Below are 8,914 nucleotides of genomic sequence, written 5' to 3'. Positions count from 1 at the left end.
CTTTGTCACAGTGGCAGCTTGCTCGCTCCCCAGTGCGCGCTGACGGCGGCGGGGATTGCAGCATGCTTCCATTGCAGAGCCAGGTCTGTGAATTTACATTTAGTTGCCCTGGTTACTTACCATGGTAATCACGTTGTGCGCGGTTGCATCATTGCGCAAGCGCCCTGTCCCGCGTTGATGACGTCATCAGCGGCGTGGTGAGCAGTGTACATTGTCACTATGGGATGTCACTGGGTATAAAGGTATGCACCGTATCTTCTGTCTGTAGTTCTTGATAAAAGTCGCCAGACTGAAACGTTGAACTTTGACCTTCCTGAGTCGTGAGTCTTCTTTACACAAGTCCTGTGAGTGCCGCCGTTATCTCCATACATATATATATGTATATATATATATATATATATATATATATATACAGTGCCAGTCAAAAGTTTGGACACACCTTCTCATTCAATGGTTTTTGTTTATTTAAATTATTTTCAACATAGTAGATTAATACTGAAGACATCAAAACTATGAAAGAACATATATGGAATTATGTTGTAAACAAAAAACTGTTAAATCAAAATATGTTTTATATTTTAGATTCCTCAGAGTAGCCCCCTTTTGCTTGGATGACAGCTTTGCACACTCTTGGCATTCTCTCAATCAGCTCATGAGGTAGTCTCATGGAATGGTTTTCCTACAGTCTTGAAGGAGTTCCCAGAGGTGCTGAGCACTTGTTGGCTGCTTTTCCTTCACTCTGCGGTCCAACTCATCCCAAACCAGCTCAATTGGGTTTAGGCCACGTGATTGTGGAGGCCAGGTCATCTGACGCAGCACTCCATCACTTTCCTTCTTGGTCAAGTAACCCTTACATAGCCTGGAGGTGTGTTAGGGGTCATTGTCTTGTTTAAAAACAAATAATGGTCCCAGTAAGAGCAAACCAGATGGTATGGCATGGCACTCCAGAATGCTGTGGTAGCCATGCTGGTTAAGTGTGCCTTGAATTTTGAATAAATCACCAACAGTGTCACCAGAAAAGCACCCCCACACCATCACACCTCCTCCATGTTTCACAGGGGGAACAACACATGCAGAAACCATCCGCTCACCTTCTCTGCATCTCACAAAGACACGGCGGTTGGAACCAAAAATCTAAAATTTGGACTCATCAGACCAAAGTACAGATTTCCACTGGGCTAATGCCCATTCCTTGTGTTTCTTTCTTGGCCCAAACAATTCTCTCCTTGTTGTTCATCCTCAGTAGTGGCTTCTTCGCAGAAATACGATCATGAAGGCCTGATTCACGCAGTCTCCTCTGAACAGTTGATGTTGAGATTTGTCTGCTACTTGAACTCTGTGAAGACTTTGGCCCTCACTCAGAGCCACTCGTAAGCAGCAGTACGCTCGTAGCATTCCGATGTTGTGAAACCACGCATGCGCCGGTGTTACACTGCGCATGTGCGTACGGCTGATTGCGATCTTTTTTTAAGTCGTTCGTCGAATAGCGAACAGGAAGTGACATGTAAAATGTGATTGACAGAACAGGCCGTTTTTGGGCGGTGACGGGGGTGGAGATGGGAAAACGCAGGCGTGTCGAGGCATTTTGTGGGCGTCCCTAAATTATCTCATGCGAACGGCAAATGTGATCGGAACGAGTCATACGTCACTGTCTGATCCACTTTCCGTTCAAACTGCTCGCACAGCTTGTGGTCTGGTAGACTCTACCACAATGTCGATGGTCTCGTCCTCCTCCCCGTGCCTCTTCGATGTTTTATCGATTTATCATTTTTTGCCTGAAAAGCAATCAACTTTGATTTGAAAACTTGCTTGTAATGTGTTTAGCAACTAGTTTTTTTTTGGTAGCACAAAACCGTATGCAGGTGAAATACTCAGCTGCTAATTTCTGGATTAGACAATCAATTAGCGTACCATTTTTTTATTTTATTTTGTTTTTGTATTTAAATTTTGGTTTTCTGTTAATGCAACAATATTGTCATCATGTTTGTGTTTTTGCAACATTTTTAATGTTCACGGAAATTTCTCATCCATTTTGTTAGGGAAAAGTGTTCCTTTAAACTCCTAAATGGATTTTAACCCTTTGGAATCTGAATTTAAATTTTTATTTTTTTGGGGTGGGACGGGATTACCTAAAAACCATTTTTAGAATAATGTCACAATACAATGGAGAAGATTTTGAATTGTTTTTATTTTTTACACACATTTTTCGATTTTCATGTGCATTTGCCAGTTTGCAGGTCTGGCTAACGTCAAAAAAATTGTCAAAATTTAAAAAAAAACAATAGTGGCATTTGGCCAAAATAAAATAACACACATTAAAAACAATTCACAAGAAAGGAGAGGGAAGTTTTGGCCCTTAAGGAATATGGGGCAAGCACAGAAGGATTGTGGGAAAATTAGCCAGTGCTGTCATCGCTTTTTGCCCCGTTTGGCTGGGGTAGGGTGGGAGCCTGACCGAGTCCGGGATGTCCTTTGGCTGGCCTGTCCAGAGGCAGATGTTGGGGCCTCTGGACTAGGCAGAGGGCTAGGCACATTTGGAGGGATGGCTGTTGTTGTGCCAGAGGTGGAGGATCCTGATGTTCCGGCAGGAAGGGAGGCCGGCTCCACCATATGCTGGCGAACGAGCTGCTCCAGGGCATTGGCAATTCGGATGTTGGCCCTGGTATTTTCCGCCAGGGCCTGACCAATGGTCACGTTGGCCGCAGCATTTTGCTCCATGGCCTCCGCCACCCGTAGCAGACTGGCGTCCATCCTCTGCAGAATCTCCGTGTGGTGATCCGATTTAAAATTGAGATCCGTGAGGAGGGCCACTGCCTGCGAGGGGGATTGCCCTGGACTGGCTTCTGCAGGGTCCCCAGCCGGATCTACTGCTTCCTCCCCTGCAGAGCCAGCAGAAATTCTGCGGCCAAGGCTCCCCTCTGGAGCAGACTCATCCGCCTGTATCTCTGTGAGAAAAATGAGAAAAGAGGAACATTACAATCTACATATTGTCACAAACACATTTCTGAGTTGTTAACATAACAACATTTACCTGGGACAACATGAGGAGCCGCAAAGTCTGGCATGTCCGTATCCATGTTGGACACGCCAAAAACCTCCTCATACTGCACACATCCCTGTGCCAGCTCTTCCAAGTCATTTAGCTCCAATGACACAGAGGTGGGACCCCCACCTGTCCCCCTTGCATGCCTAGCCCTCTCTGCCAGTTTTTGTTTCAGCCGAAATTTATAATCGGTCCATCTGTGGGCGGAAAAATTTGCATTATTCCTGCAGTATTTGGGCCTGTAACCACTTTTATTAAAAATTTAGTTTTTACGTACCGGAGTTTGACATCCCGGGGTAGACGTTCAAACTCACCCACCCTATTGACAGCACTGGCTATCTCCGACCACATTTTTCACTTCTGGCTTGCACCCATATTCCGATCTGCCTGTGGCAGGGTGTCAACACACATTTGTACCAAAACCTCCATCTCCTTTCTTGTGAATTGTGGCTGCCTTTTTTTTTTGGTTTCTTTTGTTGGCCTACTCGGCCCAGCAGCCTCTTCCATGGCATCCTCCACACCTTTTTTAAAAAACATTTTTTACATTTAGATGTCCAACTTTCTCTAAATTCGGGTTCTAAATAATCCTTTAATCCTAAAGAGACAAGTACTTACCGGGCGCCTCTTGGCCATCGTTTTGCTGGTCTGTAGCCATTTTGAGCAAAACAACTTGAACTACACCAGACCGTTTTAGATTTTCCGTGACGTATTTATACATGCGTCCTTATTTTTGGTATGCATCATTGATTGTGCGCTCCTATGATCCGTCCTTAATTTGAGCGGGAAAATAAAGACTATTTATGGCTATGGGCGACTCGAGTCGAGGTGGCGGGTGTTGATTGTTGGAGGTATCGTGTGTAGTAGTGGATTGTTGGCGGGATTAGTGGTTTGAGGCGGATTGTTGGAGGAGGAGTTGGTGATTGGGGTTTTTTTGGTATTTTCCGTTCGCTTTTTTTTCTTGTGGTTATTTTGTTTGTTGGGTTTTTTTTGAGTAAGTATTTTTTACAAGTCCTTTAAAAAATAAGGGATCTACAAACCTAATTTATTAATTTTTTAATTTTTTTTTTTTACAGCTATTTTGGCTGGGCCCCATTGAAATTTTTGGACTGTGACTTATTGTTCGACTTTTGGTAAGTTTGTATTTTTTCAATATTTTTTAGAATTTGATGTGTTGGTCTTCGCATATATTTTGACCATTAATGTCTTATTTATATTTTTATCTTTCATGTATTAACACTAAATATAGCGTAGGGTTTTGGCAAATATATTTCCTTGGTTTTTCCATGTAAAAATGCAAACTATTTAGCGCACTAATGTTTCCTTATTTTCCATGTAAAAATGCAAACTATTTAGCGCACTAATGTTTCCTTATTTTCCATGTAAAAATGCAAACTATTTAGCGCACTAATGTTTCCTTATTTTCCATGTAAAAATGCAAACTATTTAGCGCACTAATGTTTCCTTATTTTCCATGTAAAAATGCGAACTATTTAGCGCACTAATGTTTCCTTATTTTCCATGTAAAAATGCGAACTATTTAGCGCACTAATGTTTCCTTATTTTCCATGTAAAAATGCGAACTATTTAGCGCACTAATGTTTCCTTATTTTCCATGTAAAAATGCAAACTATTTAGCGCACTAATGTTTCCTTATTTTCCATGTAAAAATGCGAACTATTTAGCGCACTAATGTTTCCTTATTTTCCATGTAAAAATGCGAACTATTTAGCGCACTGTTTCCTTATTTTCCATGTAAAAATGCAAACTATTTAGCGCACTAATGTTTTCTTATTTTCCATGTAAAAATGCAAACTATTTAGCGCACTAATGTTTTTTTTCTTATAAATTTGGCCATTCTTGTTTGTCCACTCAATGTAGGGTGCATTTTCTAAATAATGTGTGCTCCCCCCTATCTTTTAACGCGTTTTTGGTAATTTTTAAGAATCAAATATGGCCCCCAAAAAATCTAACCTGAATTTCAAATTTGGAAATGTAGGTTGGTGCACTCATGACAATACCCCAGCATGTAAGCATCTTTGGATTTTTCGCCAAAGATAAGTATATTTTTGATTTTACATTTTCAAAAAACATTAACTACCTGGCTTCCCATTTCAGGTTGATGTTGGTCGTATTGTTTTGGCCATGCTTCCGGAACCCGACCAACCTCAACCTCGTCCCAGGCGTAGGCATCGTAGGCGTGCAAGGCCCAAGATATATAGAACACGTGTCACCCTTTTTGGAATGCCCGATGATGAGGTTTTAAGACGATACCGTCTTCCTCCACAAATCATCATAGACACTCTCTCATTAATAGAGAGTGATCTGGAGCGGCAAATTGACAGTCCTACAGCAATACCACCACTTACGCAATTAATGGCGGTGTTACATTTCTGTGCCTCAGGATCCTTTCAAACCACGGTTGGAATAGTGGCCGGAATCTCCCAATCCTCATTTTCAAGGATCCTGAGGGCAGTGATGGAGGCCCTTTTCAAGCACCTCCATCATTTTATTAACATGCCATTGGATATGGGTTCCCTTAGTGTGGCGAAGGCCAATTTTTACCAAATAGCTGGGTTCCCACACATCATAGGGGTTGTGGATAGTACTCACATACCACTTCAGCCTCCAGCACGGCTGGAGGCCATTTTTAGGAACCGAAAGCACTATCACTCACTGAATGTAATGGTGGTATGTGATGCCTCCCTCCAGATCCTGTCCCTGAATGCAAAATTACCCGGGAGTGCACATGACTCATTTGTCATCTGGCAATCAGGGATTTGGCATAAATTAAACAACCTACAAGCTGGTGATGCATGGCTTCTGGGTAAGTGGAGCCCTTTAGTTGAAACCAATGCAAAGTTTGATACACAGTGATCCTGATTGTTGTTTTTGTTTTTTCACAGGAGACAGTGGCTACCCTTGCACACCCTGGCTGCTCACTCCTTATTTGGCTCCCACACCAGGGCCACAAAGTGAGTATAATTCCACACTTACAGCCACCAGGCAGGTGGTGGAGCACTGTATCGGCCTTTTAAAAGGCCGATTCAGATGCCTCCACCGCTCTGGTGGCGAACTCATGTATTTGCCAGCTATGGTTTCAAAAATTGTGGTCCTGTGTGGGATCTTTCACAACATCGCCATAAGGAGTGGTGTCCCAATGCAGCCAGAGGATGCCTTACCTGAGGATGGCCCCCCCGAGGTTGGTCGGAGGTCAGTATGTGGGGGGGCCATACGCGATGATGTGGTGGGCCATTTTTTCAGGTAATTATTGACAAACATTTACTTAATTGTCCCAATGTCTACATGTACGATTGTAATGTGCCTTTTTAATCTTGTTTTTCATTTTTTATTCTTGTCTTCTTTTTCAAACCATGTAAAAACGATGCCTACTACCTGACCCACTAAATTGTCTACATGTGGCCACATTGGAACTAACTTGTGGATCAATTATTTAATCGCCTCATTTGTGGATTCATTTTTGGCCTGCTACTTATTTCAACAGTTCTTGAGTGTTGTTTGTTTTTTTTGCATTTGGTGTAGGTTGTTTTATGTAGTGTGTTTTCACTCTGTGAATTGCTTGTCACAATTCACTTTCTGTTTGTGTTTGGTGTGTATTAAAGTTTTCTTTTCCGTTAAAAAGACTGTTTATTTACACATTACAATCACGTGTAACCTGGCACAAAAAATGCCACCTTTCATAATGCCGAATCCTGTAATGTGTGAAATTGTTAAGTCTTTGAACATGCTTTGTAGCTTAGAAAAAACAACAAAGGTATTAGGGTGAATCAAAATAGGCCTAAGCAGGTTTCAGTTTCTAATTACATTACCCACCACAAGAAAAACCACAAACTGTTGGTCTTTCCACAAACCTATTGGTATGGTGAGGTGTTTAATGTGTCAGCTTACATACTTTCTACCGCTTTGTACAATCTAATTTACCTTACTTTAAAGAACATGACCAAATCGAGGACTTATGGAAGGTTAAACAATGAATTATTTTCAGTCAAGAAATGAGACTCGTTAACATACAATGCTATTTTAATTTAAAAAATATACAAAAACAAATTACAAACAAACAAAAAATTAGCTCCAAAGGAGCGCCGCCATGTGGTCCAGGACCACTAGCATGGCAATGACGTGGCCACGCAAGGCGGCCAAGCCCTCCTGCATCCCATGCATCCGCCTCTGGTCCTCTGTTGGTATAAAAAAAAAGGGATCCTTAATGAAATGACACCTTACATTATAAGTTTAATAAACAAACTAAACTAATAAATCTAGTTGAAAACAAGATCCAGTTTTGATGGAAAAAAATGAGTACAGGCAAATGCTAAGATGGTATCAATACTAAATTATAAATGAACACACTAAAAGGCGACACAAAAAGGACGAAGTACCCTTGTTAGGGTAAATCAAAAAACCCCAAGATTGAGTGTTTTCACATGTGTGATATGTATTACTGGAAAATATCCAAGACATTGTATATCCAATTCAAAATGTATTTTTACAACAAAAGAAAGGTAAACATACCAGTCATTGGCCTGGATGGTCTTGGAGGCTCTCCATCCTCCTCCTCCTCGGAGGTGGGCCAGTGCTGGTGGGTTGAGGGAGGGGAGAGGGCGGAAATGGTTGACGGGCCGGAAAATCGAGGGGGTGGTTGAGGGGAGGGGGAAGAAATGAGAAGGGGGGGTGGAGGGGAGAGGGAAGAAAAGAGAGGGGGGGTGGAGGGGAGGGGGAATTGGGGGAAGGTTGGGGAGATGTGCTTGGAGTGGGCGTCGGCGTCAGGGGCCTAGCCCGGCGACGAACTCTGCGTCGAATCCCGATTCTGCGTTCAGCCCCTAAATGATTAAGGAAAAATGTTTTAAATTTTTTTTGGAGGGGGGGGTGGAAACCAAATTTACAACACAAACAAAAAACCACTCTAAAAAAGGAAAACATGCACACACAGACATGTATAAAAACAAAAAACAGGGCTATACTAGAAACAAACATGCACACGCAGATAGGGCCGCAACAAACAAACAGGGCTATACTGGAAACAAACATGCACACGCAGATAGGGCCGCAACAAACAAACAGGGCTATACTGGAAACAAACATGCACACGCAGATAGGGCCGCAACAAACAAACAGGGCTATACTGGAAACAAACATGCACACGCAGATAGGGCCGCAACAAACAAACAGGGCTATACTGGAAACAAACATGCACACGCAGATAGGGCTGCAACAAACAAACAGGGCTATACTGGAAACAAGCACACGCAGATAGGGCCAAAAACAAATCCTACGATCAAAAAAAAACACTTGCAGCGATCCGCTGCCGAATACATGCCAGCAAGCGGGGGGTGCGGCACCGCAGATCCGACCACCTGCGCTCTAATTGGCCGATATTATGGCGTGAGCCAAAGGAGCGCAGGTGGTGGCGAACCTCCGCATAGGCCGATCGCTTGGCCCGGTTGGTGATGGGAGGCTGGCTGGTGATCCTCCGGTCCATGACCTCGGTGAGGACCAACAGCTCCCGTGTGGTAAATGCGGAGGCTCTCATGATGGCAATGATTTTTTAAGAACAAACAGTTTTAATAAAGGCCATAGAAAAAATTTGATTGGCTAATGTACTTTGTAAATTAACAGGAACCATTGTATTGGTTTTGTATGAGTCATGTGTCCTACAGGCTCCAAAATATAATGTGAGTTATGATAGGCTTCAAACCGTACGTATTGTGCGGGAAAAATGACACACACGGACAACAATAAAGTTTATTGAAAATGAAAAAAAACGGAGGGCAAACATGTGAAGAGCAATTAAGCTAATTAATATATTGATTGGCATGATACGATTAAAGTATGTATGCAGAATGAACGAGCAGGTAA

The sequence above is a fragment of the Taudactylus pleione genome, unplaced genomic scaffold (genome assembly GCF_031769625.1).
Source record: "Taudactylus pleione unplaced genomic scaffold, aTauple2 ptg000009l, whole genome shotgun sequence".
NCBI classification, from domain to species: Eukaryota; Metazoa; Chordata; class Amphibia; order Anura; family Myobatrachidae; genus Taudactylus; species Taudactylus pleione.
Note: the sequence above shows the minus strand (reverse complement) of the source record.